This window comes from Cherax quadricarinatus, chromosome 52 (genome assembly GCF_038502225.1).
Source record: "Cherax quadricarinatus isolate ZL_2023a chromosome 52, ASM3850222v1, whole genome shotgun sequence".
In the NCBI taxonomy this organism is placed as follows: domain Eukaryota; kingdom Metazoa; phylum Arthropoda; class Malacostraca; order Decapoda; family Parastacidae; genus Cherax; species Cherax quadricarinatus.
Window position 1 is genome coordinate 16556351 of NC_091343.1, and position 5529 is coordinate 16561879.

The following is a 5529-nucleotide window of genomic DNA, read 5'->3' on the forward strand; positions in this document are numbered from 1 at the left end:
TTCCCACTTCCTGCACTCTTCAGCTATCCGCTCCTCCATTTTCTTACCAAGCTCTACTATCTTCCTTCCCCACTCTTCCTCCCTTTTTTGGAGCTCTAGCTCCCAGTCTTTCCTCCCTGGTTCGTCCACCAGATCTCTGGGTTTCCGTCCTCTAAGGCCACCTATTTTTTTTTTTTTTTTTACTTCTTATTACCACAGACAGAAGGCTAGAGGAGGGAGAGGGTGTGGGGGAGAGAGAGAGAGGGTAGAAAGAGGGAGAGAGAGGAGACAGAAAGGGTAGAAAGAGGGAGAGAGAGGAGAGAGTATGGGGGTGAGGGATAAGACCAAGGGGGAGGGAGAGAAATGTGAGGGGGGAGAGAAAGGGTAGAGAGAGGGAGAAAGAGAGGGAGAGGGAGAGAAAGAGAGAGAGAGGGAGAAAGGAGGGAAGAAGGCTATGAGAGAGAGAAACGCGAGGGAGGGAAAAGGTAAGAGGTCTGTGGGGGAGGCAGTCAAATTCCAAGGATCAGCTGTGTATACTCACCTAGTTGTGGTTTCGGGGTCGAGACCCAGCTCCTGGCCCCGAGTGTGTATGTGTGTGCGCGCGTGTGTGTGTGTGTGAGCACGTCAGTTGTTTATATGTCCCAGAAATACAATTCACTTCTGTGTATCTGTAATACTAATGAGATACCACTAACCCTGAGAGTAGTTCTAATAATTATAATACTAGCGTGTGTTAACAAGTCATTCTTTCACCCAGTTATGTACTACCTTTTACTACATGTGTAGAGGAGGGAGAGGGTGTGGGGGAGAGAGAAAGGGTAGAAAGAGGGAGAGAGAGGAGAGAGAAAGGGTAGAAAGAGGGAGAGAGAGGAGAGAGTATGGGGGTGAGGGATAAGACCAAGGGGGAGAGAGAGAAATGTGAGGGGGAGAGAAAGGGTAGAGAGAGGGAGAAAGAGAGGGAGAGGGAGAGAAAGAGAGAGGGAGAAAGGAGGGAAAGAGGGTATTGAGAGGGAGAAACGCGAGGGAGGGGAAAGGTAAGAGGTCTGTGGGGGAGGCGGTCAAATTCCAAGGATCAGCTGTGTGTACTCACCTAGTTGTGGTTCCAGGGGTCGAGACCCAGCTCCTGGCCCCGAGTGTGTATGTGTGTGCGCGCGTGTGTGTGTGTGTGAGCACGTCAGTTGTTTATATGTCCCAGAAATACAATTCACTTCTGTGTATCCGTAATACTAATGAGATACCATTAACACTGAAAGTAGTTACATGTGTACCCAGTACTTGCTTCTCAGATTGTACTGTCTTTGTGTCCTAGACCATTATCTCTCGAAACTGTTGTCAGAGCTGTAGTCCCATTAGCCACGACTTAATCCTCCTGCTTAATCCTTACTCCTACAAAGTTTATCTTCCTACTACTGCTAGGTGTTGTGTGTATGATAATCGCTCTGGAGCAGGGTTTAGATATCGAGTTACCAGTGACCGCTGGGCCGGCTCTATCACTCAGACTTCCCCCAACCACAAACAGGTGATTTGTACGTTACTGGTCAGAGGGGACGTCCATCCAGATGCCTGATGTACGATGCTCGCTGTACGATGCTTGCTGTACGATGACTCGTGCACCTCGCCCTTTCGCCTCTGGCTTCTTCGCTATACTTATCTCGTTGCCCTTTTGAGTCCTCATTTACCACACTTATCACTTGTATACTGCTACTTTTATAATTTACACTTCACTTTGGGTAAGTACACTACTTATTTGTGATGACACCCAGCCTGTTATGGTGTGTGTGTGTGTGTGTGTGTGTGTGTGTGTGTGTGTGTGTGTGTGTGTGTGTGTGTGTGCTAACCAAATTGTAGTTGCAATGGTCGATTCCTATATCCTGGCGCCGCACCTGTGTTGGGCGCTTTTGACTTACCTCTTGGCTGCTTGAGTCCACTTGTACCTATTCTTAGAGTTATGTATGTTTTCTGCCCGTTGTCTAGGTCGTTCCACTCCCTGACCATTCTAAGGATAAAGAAGCATTTTCTACCATCCGTGACTCATCTGTGTGCTTTTTAATTTCCAACTATGTTCTGTACCTGAGACTTTCCCCTCGTTCTCCCAATCAACAATGTCAGTTCCTCTGAGCATTGTGCACGTCTTAATTATGTCGCTTTTGGTCCTTTTAACCGCTAGTTTCGTCATGTTTAACTCCTATAGCCTCTCATAGGAGAGGCTTGTGCGAGTGCGTGCCTTGTGAAGAAAAAATTGCATTATTCCTTCGTCACTGTTTTTTGTGTACGAGTGTTTTCTCTGTTGATTGAGTCAGGAATGTTATTCATTCACTTGTTTGTATAACTTTATATCCTTATTTGTTATGATGTGTGGCCTTTTATGATATCATGTTATCATGTTTCCTCTTATGGTTTCATAGTTATCATATCTCCTCTTCTGATCTCATATGTTGGCGTTACACTTATAAATGGGAAGCACGTCTGTCTCGCGCTCAGCAGACGGAGGATCGAGCCTCCACCATGTCTTGAGCTGAATGACCCCACATGGGTTTAGCGCTTAACATGAATTATTAATTTATTTGATCTCATATGTTATCATATCTCTACTTATCATCCACATATGTTATCATATCTCCTCTTATCATCCACATATGTTATCATGTCTCCTCTTATGATCTCATATATTAATCACCTTTTTATGATAGTGCTGGCTATGTAACCTCTATTTCTAGTGTTTCCCATCTTGTTTCTTAACTCCATATTTCTTAGCTCTGGGAACATGTCTTTGAACTTTTTCTATTTTATCCACGTGTTTTACGTGCAGACGCCACACTACAGCAGCAAATTCCAAATCTGGTTTAACATATGTTGTGAGCAGCTCCTTTTAGCGTTTTACCATCATATATCTGAAGGCTGTTCTGGTTAGTGTAACATAAGAGTTTCTCACTACTGCCTTTCTAGTTTTTCTGTGACATTGTGTTTGTAATTAATCCTAGATCTACTTCTCTGTCAGACTTTTAATAATTTGTCACACAACGTATGCTTATCACGTGGTCACCTTTCTCCCATTTCTATTAGGTGGTACTTATCTACGGTCAATGGAATAATCAACTGTTGATGAGTAAGTTGCATGCATGACAGTTGGGTATCATTATTGTTGAAACGTATCGCCTACATAGTAGGGTTCTTCAGTCAAATACAAAGGCAGAAGGTGTAATAAATAGTGAAGTGAAAACGATGTACAGTAATTAGTCGATCAACCTTGGAAAAATAGTATTTGAGGTGGTCAGTCACTCAGCCATTTTCAACATAACAATTGTTACTGTTTCTTCAGCATATCCGTCTTCTTGTAAGAACTGTGTTTACGTGCATGTATTTGTATGTATACTCACCTAGTTATTATTATAATTATTATTATTATTATTATTATTATTATTATTTCTAAACTGGGAAAGTTCGTTCATCTCCTGGGGAATGAGGCAGTCAGGGTTGATTCGATAAATTAGCTCCAAGAGCCCTTTATCAGCATCAAGGCGCCTCCCACAAATGGTAACTACCTAACTGAGTTTGCTGGCTTGGCCCCTCGACTCATCCTGGTGAGGCTAGTTCAGTTCTTGAATTGTGAAAATTCCCATTAATGCCTCTGTTAGTCGCCATGATTTGGGTCCTCAGTGTAACTCTCAGTTCTCTCGATTCATCTTCTTTGGTTATAATCACGCATTATTGGTTTCTCCTTTGTTATATTCGTTCTTTGTTCCGGCCAGAATATGCGTTTCTGTTCTTTTTTCCTCCACATTCTCCTGTTTGGTGGAAGATTGTATGTAAATGACCGATACTGTTTGCTGCATCTCTCGTCCTCATGATAAATTAGACACGTGGGTAACACTTGGGTATCGTTATTGTGGTAACGTTTCGCCACACAGTGGCTTCATCAGTACAATACAGCATTTTGGGATCTTGATACAGGGAATTTTAAGCTGGCCTAAACCTATGAGCATGACCTACTTCCACCTGTGAATTTGTCCAAGGTGACACCGCCTACGAATGCTTCACCTCGCCTGTCTGCAGTATATAAGCCCCTTCGCGCAAATGCTGCATTCTTACCAAGATTGATGGACTGATTACATTCACTCCAGGCTAAGGGACTGATTACCTCAAACTTCTGATTTTCACCATTCTTCTTTGTATTGGACTGAAGCCACTGTGTGGTGAAACGTTTCCACAATAAAGATACTTTTCGGCTCTCACAGCCATTTACCTACGTTCTCGTCTTCACAGTGGATACTGAATAATCTAATGAAGTCTCTGCTGTAATGCCGAGCATTTTTTCAAAATTGCTTTTACCTCTTAAGTACGATTTTCTCTCTCGCTCTCTGTCTCTGTCTCTGTCTCTCTGTCTCTGTCTCTGTCTCTCTGTCTCTGTCTCTGTCTCTGTCTGTCTCTCTCTGTCTCTCTCTGTCTCTCTCTGTCTCTCTCTGTCTCTCTGTCTCTCTCTCTCTCTCTCTCTCTCTCTCTCTCTCTCTCTCTCTCTCTCTCTCTCTCTCTCTCTCTCCCTCTCTCCTCACTGTATGTTATCGCTCAGTCCGGTGACATCTGTTATGACTCTTGCATCTGGTTCCACTTCCAACATTTTCGTCTATATTTCGTACCAAGCCTTAAGTTTTCTTTTATTTTTTCTTGCTCTGCCATCTGATTATTGCTTAATGTGAAAATGGTTGTCAAGGACAGTTACAAGAGTAGCGGTTCTTGAAGGAGTTTTAAGTTGCAGAAGAGGTTGCAAGGAATTCCTGCAAGAATGGTGGTTCTAGAACACTGCAAGGAACCCATGTAAGAACAGTGCTTCTGGAAGGGTAATGGAGCTGAGTAATCCATCTTAGGTGGTAGTTCTGGAAGGGGTCATAAAATGATCCATCCTAGGGTGGTAGATTTGGCAGGTATTAATAAGTTTACTTAGGCACAGATACACATAAGTACAATTTTCATGCATAGTGTAACTTAGGATAACCCCAAAAATTCAAAGTGACTTATTTGCATTGGGATCCATCCAAATTTAGTGGGTGTGGAAAGACTTGGGAGGGATCCATCTAAGGGTAGTTGTAGCGGAAGGTGTTCTCTTGATCTTTCGTTCCAGGAAGCTTGGAGGAGAGAGTTGAAAGGAGCAGGTGGTGTCCTTGATCCTGAGAATTACGGGGAAGATTGAGAGTGATGTGGAGGAAGGAATGTCAGGAGGATCAGGGGAAGGATTTACAATGTTTAGGGATTAAAGAGATAGCTAGGGTTGGGTTTTGGGGGAACTGTTGAAGAGAGGGAGATGGTAATATACTGGTAGAGTATACAGATAGTTTGTAAAATAAGACGCATAATGCGGGTTATGCCATTCATTGTGAAGATGTTTCGTTCACAAGGGACTTTATCAATTCATTAATAGGTGGTCGAAACGTCTTCGCAGTAAAATGAGAGTGGTAATAGTGGACCCCAGTCAAAGGAAGAGAGTATTCTTTTCAGGGAAGGAAAAAGCTCACTGTACTCCAACACTAGGTCAGAGCAGCGGTCACCGCAACCAAT